The sequence below is a fragment of the Camelus bactrianus genome, chromosome X, assembly GCF_048773025.1.
Source record: "Camelus bactrianus isolate YW-2024 breed Bactrian camel chromosome X, ASM4877302v1, whole genome shotgun sequence".
In the NCBI taxonomy this organism is placed as follows: Eukaryota; Metazoa; Chordata; class Mammalia; order Artiodactyla; family Camelidae; genus Camelus; species Camelus bactrianus.
The window spans coordinates 98,986,780-99,003,598 of record NC_133575.1 but is presented as its reverse complement, the minus strand read 5'-3'; the positions used below and the strand labels follow the sequence as shown (position 1 = coordinate 99,003,598).

Below are 16,819 nucleotides of genomic sequence, written 5' to 3'. Positions count from 1 at the left end.
GTCCTTGTGATACTGCTTAAGGTCAAATGTGAGTGGCTAAGTCCACAGGCATGTAAAATCTGCTACTTGCTCCAAAGTTAGAAAATAGATTGGTTTTCAAGTGATTTTGCCTTGGCTTATTTCAACCGTTTCCATTGAGGAAAGAATTCTAGAAAGCCTCCTTTGTTCTGTTACATGATTGGGTAGATGAAAGGAAATGTTCAGATTACATTTTAGAATGTTCAGAATGCCAGATGATTGATTTTTAAGAAACACTTTTATTGAAGTGCATCATAGAAACAGAAAAGTGCATGACGTGTAAGCATAGAGCTCCATGAATTTTCTGAAAGTAACCAGTATCAGATCAAGAAACAGAATATTTCCAGCACCGAAGACCACTCATGCCTTCTCATAGTCACTCCTTCCCCTCCACCCCATGGTAACCAGTAGCTTGATTTCCTGATTTCTAATGTCATAGATAAATTTTGCTTATTTTTCAACTTTATATAAATGGAATAATGTGATATATACTGTTTTGTTCAATACTGTGTGTGAGATACATGCATCTTAGTGTAGACAGCAGGAATTGGTTTATGTTGGTGATAACCCTATAATTCTTTATAGAGAATGCCTATGTTCAGCTTTCATAAATATTGCAAACATTTTTCCAAAGTGCTTGTGTCAACTCATATTCCCACAAGCAGTATATGAGCATGCCAGTTGATGTACATTCTCCCCAACATTTTGTATTTGACGTCTTTTTAAAAATTTTTTTTAAATTTAATATGTATATCATTTACCATTGTAGCCATTTTAAGTGTACAATTCAGTGGCATTAAATACTTTCTTATTGTTTTGCAACCATCATTACTATCCATACACAGAGTATTTTCATCATCCCAAACTGAAACTCTTTGCTTTTCAAACCGTATCTCCACAGCCCCCTCTCCTGCTAGCTCCTGCTAACCACTATTCTCCTTTCTATTGGTATAAATTTGACTATTCCAGATAGTTCTCATAAATAGAATCCACAAAAGGACATGTCCTTTTGTGTCTGGCTTAATTCACTTAGCATAGTGTTTTAAAAGTTCATCCATATTGTAGCATGTATTAGAATTTCATTCCTTTTTAAGGATTCATTCCTTTTTAATATTCCATTGCATGTACACACCACATTTTGTCTATCCTTTCATCCGTCACTGGACATTTGGGTTGTTTCTACTTTTGGCTATTCTGAATAAGGCTGCTATGAATGCACAGATATCTGAGTTCCCACTTTTGGTTCTTTTGCGTATATCCCTAGAAGCAGAATTGCTGGATCGTATGGTAATTCTGTTTTTAATCATTTGAGATATTGTCATAGCAGATTTTAGTTAGAGCCATTTTGATATATGTGTTTAATGGTATCTCTTTGGGGTTTTAATTTGTGTTTCCTTCCTAATTAATGAATGTGAGTGTCTCTCATCTTTTCACCAGCCATTCATGTGCTCACTTTTCTATTGGGTTGTCCAGTTTTTACATATTGCATTGTAGGAGTTTTTATGTATTTTGTGTATGAGTATTTAATAAGATAAATGAATTTTAAAATCTTTCTTCATACACTGGGTAGCATTTTCACTTTATTGATGCTTTTTTTTAATGACAGATATTCTTAGTGTTAATAAAGTCCAGATTATCAATGTTTCCTTGATGTTTTATGTTTCCTATTTAGAATATATCTGATAATTAAACTCTTGAAGATTCTGTCCTGTGTTACACTCTAAAGATTTTGCTATTTTACCTCTAAGATTTATATGAACAATCTATCTAGAATTAATTTTTGTATAGTATGAGATAAAAGTCAATATTCAGTTTTTCATATATATGACCAATTGATCCCTTCCACTTATTTGGAAAGTCTGTCATCTATCCAGTTAATGATGTGTCATCTTGCCTTTGACATAAATCAGATTACTTTATGTGGATCTGTTTCTGGATTTTCTACTGTGAGTTTTCTCTTTTTCTGCATTTATAGAGAACCCTTTGTCTTAAATATGGTCATTTGATGAGTTTTAATATCTTGTAATATAAGTTCTCCAATTTTCGTTTTTTTTTAAAAATGGTCTCAGTTATTCTTGGTCCTTTGCCTTTATATGAAACTGTCAGAACCAACTTGCCAAGTTCCACAACCCAAAAACCTGCTAGGCTTGGCTTTGATGGGGATTTCATTTAAAACATAACATTATTTACACGTAATTGTTGTGTTTAAAATATGGAGTCTTCTAATCCATGACTCTGGTATATTTCTCCTTTTATTTAAGATTCTCTGATATCATTCAATATTGGTATGTAGTTTTCTGTGTTGAAGTATCGTGCATTTTAAAAGATTTATCCTTAGGTATTTGATATGTTTGATGGTATCATGAATGCTATCTATTTGTAAATTTTTATAAAAACAGAATGATACCTTCTAAAAATTATATTTTCTAATGTCTTATTTCTAATATGTAGAAATACAATGTTTCTTTTAATAAATTGATGCTGTATCTGGTGAATTGACTACACTTAGTTATTAATTCTAATTTTCTAGCTATAGGCTATTTTGGATTTTCTATGTACCCACTCATGTTGCCTAAGAATATTAACAGTGTTGTTTCTTCTTCCTTGGCACTTACACTTTTTTAAAAAACTTCCTATATTGTCTTAGAACTCAAGCATAATTTTGCATGTCCTTAGTCATAATAGGTATCCTTATCTTATTCTCAATTCTAGTTTAGCTTAATTAATTTTTCAATATTTTACTATTAAATATGAATTTTTCTTTATTTTTATATATCTGAACAATTTTAAATGTTCCCTTCTGTCACTTTGTTAAATGTCTTTCAAAATTATTGTTGTGAATGGATGTTGAGTTGTATAATATGTTTATTCATTATCTACTGACATGATCATATAATTTTTCTTCTTTTGTTACAGTGAAGAATTACATTGCTTGACTTTTTCATATTAACTAAACAAGTATTCTAGGGTAAAACCAGTTTATCTTGTTATAGCATGCTTTGTTAAAATTCTTAGATTCAGTTTGCTAATATTTTGTTTAGGTAATTTGCATATGTGCTCATCAAAAAGAATCCACATATTTTTTCCTTCTGTTAAAATTTGTTCCAGGTTTTGGTATCTCAGTAATTGTTGTCTAATAAGACCAGTTGAGAAATAGTTTTTATTTAATTCCTTAGAAATATTTATGAATGGATACTTTTTTTCCTTAATTTTTGAAAGAGTTCACTTCTGAATTCATCTCCTCCTGGATGTTTTTTGACTTGATCTTTGAAATGTCATTACAGGTTTAGTTTCCTTAATGTTTATTAAGATTTTTCAAATATTTATTCTTGTGCCAATATTAAGTTTTTAAATGTTAATTTTAATGTAAAATTTCACTTATTTTGCAATTTTTATCAATGTTTTTATACCCTTGTTTTAGTTACTTATCATTGCATAATAAATTACCCCAAAAGTTAGCATCTTAAAACACACAAATTTATTATTTATCGTTTCAGATGGTCACATTCCTGGGAGCAGTGTTTCTGGGTGTTCCTGGCTTAAGGTGTCTTCATGAGGTTGCAGTCAATACATCAGCTGGGGCTGCAGTCATCTTAAGGCCTGACTCCCGCTGGAGGATCCACTTCCAAGAGGGCTCACTCACATGGCTGTTGGCAGGAAGTATCATTTCCTCACTGGCTGTTGACTGGAAGCCCCAGTTCCTAGCTTCTGCATAGGTGAGTGTCTTTATGACTTGGCATCTATCTTCCTCCAGACCAAGTAATTCAAGATAGAGAAGAAGTGGGAAACTGAAGTACCTTTGTGATCTATTCTCCAAAGTTGCACACCGACACTTCCCCTTCATTCTCTTTGGTAAATTTGAGTCAATAAGTCCAGTCCACACCTAATCGGAGGAGGATTTGAACATTCTTCTTCAAGGTAGAAGTATCAAAGAATTTGTGGGCATTTAAAAACCACTGAAATCATTTTGTAATCTTTTTTTTTTTTTTTTTACTATCCTCATGCTCTGATATTGGTTATTTGTACTTTTTTTTCTTTTTCTTCAAAAGCCTTACCAGTGTTTATCAATTTTATTAATGTTTTTTAAAAATCGACTTTTGGTTTGTTGATCCTCTCCCTTGTATGTTTGTTTTCTGTTTCATTAAATTCTGCTTTTATCTTCATTCTTTCCTTCCTACTACTTGGTTTCCATTTGTGTTGCTGTTCTTTTACTATCTTTTTGAGATAGTGAATTGATTTTTAGGCTTCCTTCTTTTTAACAATATTTTAAGATGATAAATTTTCCCCTAAGCATGGCCTTAAAGGTATCTTACAAGATTTGATGTATTTATTATTTATTCAAAACAGTTCAATTTTCATGGAACAATTTTCATTGTGATTTCTTTTTCAGCACATGGGATATTGAGAAGTGTGTTGCTTAATTTTTATTGTTTTTCTGTTGTCATTTGTTGTTTATTCTCAGCTTCATTACACTGTGGCCATAGTACATGTTTTCGTGTGATTTCAGTAATTTGAAAAATATTGAGATTTCTGATACAGCCCAGCCTATTCAATTTTGATTAATATTTATTTTATATTTGAGTAAAATGAGTGTTTTTCAGTTGCTGGGTGTAGTGCTGTTTAATATGCCAATTAGGTCAAGATATTCAATCATAGTACTTACATCTTATACGTTACTATTGATTTTGTGCTGCTTTTATTAGTCATTAAGAAAGGTTAGAAATCTTTCTCTTTGATTGTGATATCTATCACTTTTTGTTCTGTATATTTTTTCTTTATATAAAGAATTGGGCACTAACATTTTGGGATTGTTACATCTTTTTTATGCATAGGGAGGGTCCTTTATCATTATTAAGTGTCTATATTTTTAAAATTTCTTTCGGCATGGCCTACAAATTATCTGAAAAATTTTCTCAGTTTTGGTATTCAGAAAGTTTATCCATTTCACTTTCATCTGAATAAGATATTTTCACTAGGTATACATTCCTAGATTTGATGTTTCATTCTATTATCTTCTGCTTTACCTTGGTTACTTTGAGAAGGTAGTTATAAATCTTATTGTTGCTTTCTTGAAAGCTATGTGGTTTTTTATTCTGTTTTAATATTTTTCTCATTGTCTTTAGTCTGTGCAGTGGCAACATGTTGTTTTTATTATATTTTTTCTGCTTGTGATTTGTAACAAAACTGGCAAAATTCTTCTTTAGTATATGTTGAAATATTTATTCTGCCCTATTCTCTCTCCCTTTTGCTCTCTGACTACACTTTTTAGCTCTTTTCTCTGTGTCCATTACATCCATTATTTTCTCTTCTATACCTTTAATCTTTCTTTCTCTCTTTGTGATTCTGATATATGGGATCATATCTACTGAGTTATTTCCCAGTTCACTACTTATCCTTTTAGTTGGTTCTTTTCTGCTCTGAGACTAGACCCATTCATTGAATGTGTAATTTTTTAAAATTTAGTTTATTATTTTTACTGAAGTATAGTCAGTTTACAATATTGTGTCAATTTCTGGTGTACAGCACAATACTTCAGTCATATAGGAGCATACATGTGTTCGTTTTCGTATTCTTTTTAACCATAAGTTACTATAAGATATTGAATATAGTTCCCTGTGCTATACAGTAGAAACTTATTTATTTTATATATAGTGGTTTGTATCTGCAAATTTCAAACTCCTAATTTATCTCTTCCTTCCTACTTCCCCCTCCCTGGTAACAATAAGTTTGTTTTCTATGTCTGTGAGTCTGTCTCTTTTCTGTAAATAAATTCAAATTTCTCAGTTTTATATTTTACATTTAATTCTTTCTTAACTACAGTTTTCTGTTAAACTTCTCTAGCTTTTCACATACTTTTAAAAGATACATAGCTTTTGTTTCTAAATTATATCTCTTCTGTGTTACTTTCTCCTCTTTTTATTACTTTTTTTGATCATTTTATCCTTTCTTGATATGCCTAGTGTTTTGTATTTAATGTAATAATTTTTGTATTACAATTGTTGCCATAATTTAAGAGTATGGCAAGTATTTTCTTCCTTCAGAGATGATTTACTTTTACTTGGATAATTAAGGAAGGGCAAGATCACCTTAATCAAGTCTAGAATTGAGCATATTTTAAAAATGTATTTCATTCCTTGTGAGTGCTAGACTGGTTCTGATTTTTCCTTATTACTAGAGAGTAGCCAGCCTTGTAGGGGTCTCAGTGTATGACAGGCATGCCTTCTAAGACTGTTCTTCCTTGACAGGGTGTGAACACTATTTTTTGTAGCTCTCTTATTCCATGGGGTTTTTGAAAGCTTAGTATATCTCTGCAACCTGCCAACCACTGAATTCTGTTTCATTTACTAGTGTGTTCCTGTTTATAAAAAAGTGGCAAGTACCACAAAGGGAAAAGTGGAATTTAATTTTGGATTCAACTCTTTGTTCTTATTTTTTCCTTGGAATTTTAGACCCTCAAATCTTTATTGTCATAATAATTTTTCAGTCTCTTCAAATAGATTATTTATCATTTTTTCTTTTCTATTTGTTGTTGACAGGAAGATATGTTAATCAGAAAGTAGTCTGCCCTAACTTGGAGAGAAAGTCTCCAAGAAGTTTCAAGAATCAGTGAGTAATCATAAGGGGTATATTGTTAGTGGAGTCAATTCACAAAGTTAACTTACTCATTTCATTGATTCACTCAAGAAAACTTTTTTGAATATATATTGTAGGCAGGACTATAGGCAAGGCACTGTTGAGTATACAAAGGCACATTTGGTATGAACCCTGAACTCATGATGACAGTTTTCCTTCAAATGAGACAAGTGATTACTTTAACTCATTGTAGTTGTGGATCAAAACAAAGGGAAAAAATGGTGTTCATCCTAAAAACTTCTGACAGGAAAGACCAAATAACATGCACGTGTGCCTGTGATATACCATAAAATTTTCTATGTGCTGTGGAGGAGGTACATATAAAGGAATGTGGGGGAGAATGCAGGGAAATGTGAAGATACTTCTGTTTGTTTAATCTGGAGGATTCCATGAATCCGAAAGCATTTAAACTAGGCCTTGTAGAGTGAATTGAATTTAGGTATGCAGAAATTAGAGAAAGGCATGTCATGCAGAGAAAATTACGTTAGCAAGTCACATGAGTGGAAAGATAAATGTGAATGAGTGGTAGACTAGAGTATATAGTGGCAAATGCTGGGATGAAAGGGAAGGAGATGGATTTACAATCTTGGAGTGTCCTCAATGCCTTTCTTAGGAGTTTAATTTTCATTATGCCAAATATTTAATTTAACTAAATATTTTTGTTCTTAATTCCCTCCTGAACCAAATATGTAACATCACTTTATTTTGCTTTTTCCCCTTCTTTTATTCCACTTTATTTTCTGACTGCATTGTTCTCATCTGTGCCATGGCAAAATTAGAGAAGTGCAGAATTCATAGATAGCCATTGGTTATAATTTAGTCCCAAGTAGATAGTAGAAGAAAATTTTCAGAGGTTAAAGACTTGATAATTACCTGACTTGTTTAACAATGGAATTGGATGCTTTGTAAAGTCATCAATCACTCTGGGAACAATCCTGATGAATGAAACAGTGGTTTCTGTACTTAATACAAATTTTGCCTTCACAATTATGCAATGTTCAACCAACGTTCCTTGATTTTAGAAATCATGAAAGGAATGTTCAGGTAAACAGGAGTTAAAAGATGTATAGGTACAAAAAAATTTTCAATTTTGGTGTGATAGCCATGTAAACTTACCAATATCTGTGCCTTGTTTCTAATATTTATGCTAGGAAGCCTCAGCACATAGTACACACTCAGTATGTTTTACATTAGAGAAAGAAAAATTCTTGCTGCCATTTGAATTAAAACTTAAAATAATTAAACTAACTTTTAGCTCTTTATTTTTTAGAAGTGAGAATGTGTCTTCTCTGAGCCAGACCCCTCCTCTCTACTAATCTAGGTCCCTGGTGGTACAGTAGCATGAATTTTTCAGAAGGAAATACGTGTATCATCAGAAGTGCCTGTAAATTGATGAAATAGCATGTCTAACTCATTACTTGCTGCTACTAGATTTAATGTTCTTTAAATTCAGTGATTGTCAATCTCAGACCATTCAGAATGATTGCAGAGTATACATTAATCTGTGCACAGACTGTATGTTACAGATTGATGAAAGAGCATGACTCAGATACTAATATATTATTTTTCAAATGTATGTAGAAGTTCATGTTGAGGTTCATTTCTCTCTCCCCAAAATGTTGAACTGTTTTAAATTTTATTATTATTATTATTTGACTTTTTTTATTGAGTTATAGTCAGTTTACAATGTTGTGTCGATTTCCAGAGTACAGCACAATTTTTCAGTGATACATGAACATACATATATTCATTGTCATATTTTCTTTCACTGTGAGCTACCACAAGATCTTGTATATATTTCCCTGTGCTATACAGTATCATCTTGTTTATCTATTCTACGTATGCCTGTCAGTATCTACAAATTTCGAACTCTCCTTTAAAAAGACAATCCCTTCTTTATTGAATTGGCTTTGCACGTGTGTCAAAAATCAGTTGATGAGGGACTGACATAAGCATCATGGTGGGAAGAGAAGTTGCCTTTGTCTCTCCCTTTCACTCTGCAACCAGTAAAATATACATTACTCAACAAATGTTCCTCTGCCCAACACACCCAAATGTTGGAGAGTTCCACACATCTGTACATCTAAAGTTGGGTGGACTGCAACATACACAGGAGACGGAACCAGGGGAATAGTGGATGCAGTGCCTATTACCCCATCCTCCTAGTCATGGCAGCTGAACCACAGCCCCCAAAATCTTGGCAGCAGCCGGGGAGGTAGCACAGACAACTCCAGCCTCCTTGATGCAGTGGTGCTCATAGCCACAGGGAACCTGGCAACAATAAAGCAATGGGGCCTGATACCCTGTCCTTCCAGCTGCAGTCTATTCAAGTAATAGAAATAAAAGCAAGAATAAACAAATGGGACCTAATGAAACTTACAAGCTTCTGCACAGCAAAGGAAACCATAAGTAAAATAGAACAACAACCTACAGAATGGGATAAAATTTTCTGCAAACGGTAAAACTGACAAAGGCTTGATCTCCAGAATATATAAGCAGCTCATACTACATAATAAGAAACAACCAAAAAACTCAATCCAAAAATGGGCAGAAGATCTAAACAAGCAATTCTCCAAAGAAGAAATACAAATGATCAATAGGCACATGAAAAATGCTCAATATCACTAATTATCAGAGAAATGCAAATCAAAACTACAATGAGGTATCACCTCACATCAGTCAGAATGGCCATCATTCAAAAGTCCACAAATGACAAATTCTGGAGAGGTTGTGGAGAAAAGGGAACCCTCCTACACTGCTGGTGGAAATGCAGTTTGGTGCAGCCACTGTGGAAAACAGTATGGAGATTCCTTAAAATACTAGGAACAGACTTACCACATGACCCAGGAATCCCGCTCCTGGGCATATGTCCAGAAGGAACCCTACTTCAAAAAGACATCTGCACCCCAATGTTCATAGCAGCACTATTTATAATAGCCAACACATGGAGACAGCCTAAATGTCCATCGACAGATGACTGGACAAAGAAAATGTGGTCTACTATACAATGGGATACTATTCAGCCATAAAAACCGACAACCTAACACCATTTGCAGCAACATGGATGTTCCTGAAGAATGCCATTCTAAGTGAAGTAAGCTGGAAAAAGAAAAATACCATATGAGATCACTGATGTGTGGAATCAAAACAAAATAAAAAACATAAATACAAAACAGAAATATAATCACAGACATAGAATACAAACTTGTGGTTGACAAGGGGGAGGGCAGTGGGAAGGGATAGACAGGAAGTTCAAAATTTGTAGATACTGACAGGCATATGTAGAATAGATAAACAAGATTATACTATATAGCACAGGGAAATGTATACAAGATCTTGTGGAAGCTCACAGCAAAAAAAAAATGTGACAATGAATATATGTATGTTCATGTATAACTAAAAAATTGTGCTCTACACTGGAATTTGACACAACATTGTAAAATGACTATTAAAAAAAGGGAAAATCATGAACCATCTGACCTTATACCTAAAGGAATTATAAAGAGAAAAACAAAGTCCAACATTAGTAGAAGGAAAAAATATTGTAAAAATCAGAGTAGAAATAAATGAAACAGAAACTTAAAAGAAAATAGAAAGGATTGAATTAACTAAAACAATTCTTTGAAAAGATAAAATTGGAAAACCATTAGCTAAATTTACTAAGACAAGAGAAAAAGAATCAAGTAAAATCAGAAATGAAAGAGACTACAATGAATACATCTGAAATACAAAGGATTATAAGAAAATAATATCAACAGCTATATACCAACAAACTGGGAACCTAGAATAAATGGATAAGTTCTGAGAATCATACAACCTTTTAAGACTGAATCACAAAGAAATAGAAAATCTGAATAGATTGATCACTGGTAAGGAGATGGAAATTAATAATAATAATAATAATAATAATAATAATAATAATAATAATAATAATAATAAATAATCATAATAAATAATCATAATAAATAAAATTTAAAAAATCACTCCCCAAATACAAAAGTCCATGACCAGATGGCTTCAATGGTGAATTCAGTGAAATATTCACAGATTATTTAGTACTTACCCTTCTCAACCTCTTTCGAAGCAATGAAGAAGAGGAAACATTTCCTAACTCACTTTTCGAGGCCAGCATCACTCCAATACCAAAATAGACAGGGGCAACACAAAAAGGAAAATTACAAGCCAATGTCTCTGACGAACATAGATGCAAAAATTCTCAACAAAATGCCAGCAACCCAAATACAACAACACATTAAACAGTCAGACACCATGGTCAGTAGTCACTTATTCCAGGATGCAAGTATGGTTCAGCATTCACAGATCAATCAATGCCATATACCACGTTAACAAAAGATAAAAATTGTGTGATCATCTCAAATGATGCAGAAAATGGATTTGGCAAGATTCAACACCTAATTATGATAAAAACTCTCAATAAAATGTGTAAGAATGAATGTACCTCAACATAATAAAAACCATAAATGACAAATTCACAGCTAACATCATAATCAGTGGTGAAAAACTGATTTCTATTCTTCTAAGTTCAAGAACAAGAGAAGGATGCCCACTCTTGCCGCTCTTATTTAGCATAGTATTGGAAGTCCTAGCCAGAGAAAATAGGGTAGAAAAAGAAATATAAGGCAAACTGGCAAGGAAGAATTAAACTGTCACTGTTTCCAGGTGATGTGATTTTATATATAGAAAACCCTGAGGACTCCACCAAAAATCTTAGACATAATGAATATAGTGAAGTTGCAAGGTACAAAATCAATGTACAAAAATGTGTTGTGTTTTATACATTAACAACACTGTAACAGAAAGAGACATTAAGTAATCAATGCCACTTACAATTGCAACAAAAAGAATAAATTACCTAGGAATACATTTAACCCAAGAGATGAAAGGCCTGTGTGCTGAAAACTATAAGACAGTGTTAAAAATAAAGAAAACACAAAGCAATTGAAAGATATTACATGCTCATGAATTGAATTAAAATTGTCAAAATGTTGATATTACCTAAAGCAATCTGCAGATTCAATGCAGTCTCTATCAAAATCTCAATGACATTTCCCACAAAAACAGAACAAAAAACCTCTAAAATGTATACGGAACCACAGAAGATTCTGAATAGCTAAAGTAATCCTGAGGGGAAAAGAGGTAGCGTTATCAGAGTCCGTCATTTGAAATTATAGCACTTGGTAATGGCAGAAAAACAGACATGCAGGTCAATGGAACAGTACTGACAGCCCAGAAGTAAACTCAAATATGTATCAACAATTAATTTATAACCAGTAAGGAAAAAACGTATAATGGAGAAAGGATACTCTCTACAAAGGATAAATAGTGTTAGGAAATATGGATAGTCACGTGAAAAAGAATGAATCTAGATCGCTATTAGACCATACACAAACATCAAGCATAAATGGATTAAAGACTTGAATGCAAGACCTGAAATCATAATATTCCTAGAAGAAAACGTACAGTACCATTTTTCATCTGTCTTAGCAATTTCTTTCTGGTTATATTTCTTGAGACAAGGGGAACAAAAGAAAAACAAAAATAAACAGGACTACATCAAACTTAAATGTTTTTGTACAGCAAGGAAACCATGAACAAAACAAAGAGCACCCCACTAAATGGGAGAAGATGTTTGCAAATCATATATCCAATCTAAAATATGTAATTAACTCATACAACTCAACACCGAGAAAACCCGAAACAACCTGATTAAAAATCTGGCAGAGGAGTTGAAAAGAAATTTTTCTATAGAAGACATACAGATGGACAACAGGCACATCACAAGATGTTCAACATCAATAATTATTGGGCAAATGCAAATCAAGACTAAAACCACGATGAGTTATCTCACAACTGTCAGAGTGGCTATCATCAAAAAGACCACGAACAGCAAGTTTTGGCATGGATTTGGAGAAAAGGGTATCCCTGTGCACTGTTGCTTGGGATTTAAATTGATGTACCCACTATGGAAAACATAATGGAAATTCCTTTAAAAATTATCAGTGGAAATACGTGAGCTAGCTTTTATACTTTGGAGAATTTATCTGAATAATATCAAAACACTAAATCAAAAAGATATACACATGCTTATGTTCATTGCAGCATTATTTACAATATCCAAGATAATACAAACACACTAATTGTCCAGTCAGTGGGTGAGAGGATAAGGTGTTGCGTGTGCACACACATACACACACGCATATACTGAAATACTCCTCAACTGTAAAAAATAAAATAAAATTTTGCCATTTTTGACAACATGAATGGACCTTTATGGTATTATCATATCTGAAATAAGTCAGAAGGAAAAGATAATTACCAGATAGTTCCACTCTTATGTGGAATATTAAAAAAATCAAACAAGATAAATACAAATGCTTAGGTACAGAGACTTTTAACAGTGGCTACCAAAGGGGAAGGGTTTTGAGAGGAGGGCGAAATGGGTAAAGACAGTCAACTGTGTGTTGATGGAAGCAAGATAAACTATTATTGGGTAGCACACTTTAGTTTATACAGTAAGTAGAAATATAATGCTGTACACATGAAACTTACATATTGTTAGTAAACCAAGGTTTCCTCAGTAAAAAAAAACAATTGTGTCGGTCCATTTCTAGATTCTCTTCTATTCCTTTTATCAGTATGTATATTATTCTCCAGGATCATAGTATCTTGATTATCATAGTGCATTTTTTACATCTTAATAGCAGATAGTGAGCTCTCCAACTATATTCTTTTTAAAAATTTCTTTTGCTATTCCTGTGCCTGTGCCTTTCCAAATAAATTTTCAAGTCAGCTTTTCTCCATTTCCAAAAATGTTGCTAGGATTTTTATTAAAAATGCATTAAAAACATACATGCATTTGTGGAAATTTGACATCTTGAATATATGGGTCATTTTTTTCTTATATCTTGACATGTCTAATCATTTTCTTTATTGGGATACTGGGCACTGTAAATGTTACATTGTGGACTGTTTGACTTTTATATTCTCTGTGAAAGATGTTGGGTTTTGTTTTGATACAAGATAAGCTGCAGATCAATTTGATGCCCCCAAACCTGTTTTTAATAGTTTCTAAAGGAATTCTAGTGTAACCTTTACTTCAGGGAATGGTTAAACTGTATTACAAAGGAGTTATTCTTCTGGGGTTTCCAGTGAATATCCGTGGGATCATGAACATCTCTCTGCTCTGACTGGTTGGACCTTAAATTTTTCATCACTTCTGTGAACTCTAGGTATTGCTTAGCTTGCATCTTTCTAGTGGTTTTCTACCAAGCCACAAAGGGTCTGCATTATACATTTGGAAGTCAGTGCTATATAGATGTTTGAAGCTTTTATTCTGCGTAGCTCTTGCTTATCCTGAATTCTGCCTTATAATTTGCACCCTCCTCAGTTATCTCTGAACTCTATACTCCATCTCTTCATCTCAATGAGGCCACCGAGCCCTGTTTGGATTCTCTATTCTATACCCTTATTGTAGAAATTGTCTCCAAATTGAAAGGTGGATCTCTTGTGGGGCTCACTTTGCTTCCCTTCACTCAGGAATCCTAGGTCAATGCTGTTCATTGTCAAAAGTGTGAAAACCGATGTTTGAGTTACTTCGTCCAGTTTTTTTATTACTTATGTTGAGCAGTTAAGTGTGGTCCTTGTTACTACACTATGTCCATAGTCAAAGTTATTTAATAGTTTGCTGTTTCCTGTTGTCTTTATATCTGAATTGATTTTTATAGTTACCTATAGAAATTCTGTTTCTATGTCTTGATTAAGGTAAATTTCAGAGATAATGCTATTTCAATATTGATTTAAACAATGAAAATACAATATGCAGATCATACGTATAGGTAACTTGTTCCTTTGACTAATCAAGCACACTTGCAGGATTCTTCTGACTACCTCCTGTGTATACTGTGTTCATCTACAATGACAAATCTTTACAAACCTTGGATGTCCTTAGTCGTTTCTCAAAACCATCCTATTTCGACCAAGAAAGCTTCCATAATTGTGACTCAAACTTCAATATTTCCATTGGCCAAAAAGTTAATTTAAAAGTTTGACTCTCCCAGTTTAATTCATGTGGTATTCATGAATTCATATAGACTATGATGGTAACCCTGCGTCACTCATTATGGAGATCTGTGGCAAAATGAAACCGAAGACCCAAATTCATTAAAAAGAAACTTGTGTGGACAATTTAAATGTTTAACTGTTGTGAAAGATAACCAGAAATTGAGGATCTTTTCTACTTTAAATTGGACCAAAGGGGTATGGAAAGGTTATCTAATACATGATTTTAGATTGGATAGTTGATTTTTTTAAAACTGCTATAAAGGGAAATATTGACAATATGTGAATGTATAGCTTATATTAAATGATGATTGTGTATCAAGTTACATTGTCTAAATTTGATAAATTACACTTTAGAGTAAAAGAATACTATTGTACTTGGGAGATAATCCTGTGGTGGAGTAGAGAAAATACATGTGAGCATGTGAGTGCCAGTGGGTAAAATTTTAACTTTTGGTGAATCTAGGTGAAAGTTTGTTGGAATTAATTTTATTATCATTACAATTTATATGTCTTAGAATGTTTTAATATTAAAGGTAGACTCCAAATAAAACTAAAACAAAAATGACACTCTTCTTACTAAACAAAAGAGATGTATATGCCAAGTTTGCCAGTGAACCTCTGTAATAGCTGATTAGTCCTTAGAGCATCCTTTATATTTTTGGAACATCCTAGTATCTAATATCTTGACAGCACAAGCTTTATTACATTATTCTTTCTCTTTTCCTCTGCATGTGTCTTGTTTCATACAATTGGATAAGCTAGTTCAGGACGTTGTCTAGTCTATTTATTTATTCCTCCAACAATTATGAAAATTCTGAGCACAATGTATTAGGTGAAAAATTATTGAATTTGGTAAGTTTAAATAAATTTGACAGCTTGACTAAATGATAACTTTTACTATTGTTGTCCAGGAGTTTCTATTATCATTTGTACTGAAGTTTTACTTCCTAAGCAATTAAGACAGTCATTTAATCTTTCTCCTTTTTAAATGATTCTAAGATTAGGTGAAACTAAACGGGAGTTTGGTCAGGATAAAGAAATATTCTAGACCACATGAAAAGGTCACTAATTTTTTTTTTTATGTACAATGTAGGTCACTCTCTGCACTAGGCCTTTACTTTATCCCTAGGCCTTGTTATAAATTCAAAAGTGGAGCCTTACTGAGTTGTTCTAACTGAAATAGCATGAACAAAGCACGGAAAGTTAGTGAAGCTCAAAAAAGTTTCAATAAAAGTATCTTTTAATCTTCAAAAGACTGAAGAACACTTAACTAATATTTTATTTTTATGAAATGTCCACCAAGAATGTTTGATGGAGGAGTATTCAGTAGGATTTCCTTATATGGGGCCTATTTAAAGCTGTAGTCAGTCTTAACAGTTCAGTGTAGCTATGTCTGAGCTGCATCCCTCAGTCAACAGTCGGGTATATATGTATTTCATCATCAAAACCATATACGTTGCCTCTGTCCTGGTAACTCAGCCAACTGTAGTTGTTAATGTGTACCATAGTAATGGGAAAAGTTAGCCTGAACTAAGGATGTGACTTTGTTTTGATTAGGTCACCGTGTGTCCAGGGCCAAGTTTTGTATCCTCTCATTTAATGAATAGTCACAATTACCCATGATGACTATTTTAGCTACACTAGCTGCTTTGAAATATACATATATGACAGATGAAATTGTATATATTTAAGGTATGAATCATGATATTTTGATATATGTATACATTGTTAAATAATTACCACACTCACACTAATTAACATATCCATCACATAGAGGTGCTCTTGAGAAATAGAGTAGAGCTGATGACAGGAAAAGGCTTCCTTCAGTGGTGTTGGGGGATAAAAAAGAATTATGTAAAATATTCAATAAATCCAAAAGTCGCGAGCAAAACAGTAAAAAAGAAACAACAGAAGGAAAAGACAGTAGATCATAATCCAACTATATAATTATACTAAATGTAAATTGTCTAAACATATGAATTAAATGATGTATCAAATTATATTGTTTATAAGAAACCAACCATAAATATAAAGATGTAGATAGTTATAAAGGAAAAGGGTAGAACAAATTATACCATGTAAATAA

General features: G+C 32.8%; 1 long non-coding RNA gene across 1 annotated transcript in view; it reads left to right on the top strand.

Moving 5' to 3' along the window:
- Positions 1 to 16,819, top strand: part of LOC141576222 (uncharacterized) — a 541,790-nt gene that overhangs the window by 411,652 nt on the left and 113,319 nt on the right. The window contains exon 3 of the long non-coding RNA XR_012504513.1: positions 3,516 to 3,734. This is a non-coding gene — a long non-coding RNA (uncharacterized LOC141576222). The remainder of the gene's footprint in view (positions 1 to 3,515; positions 3,735 to 16,819) is intronic.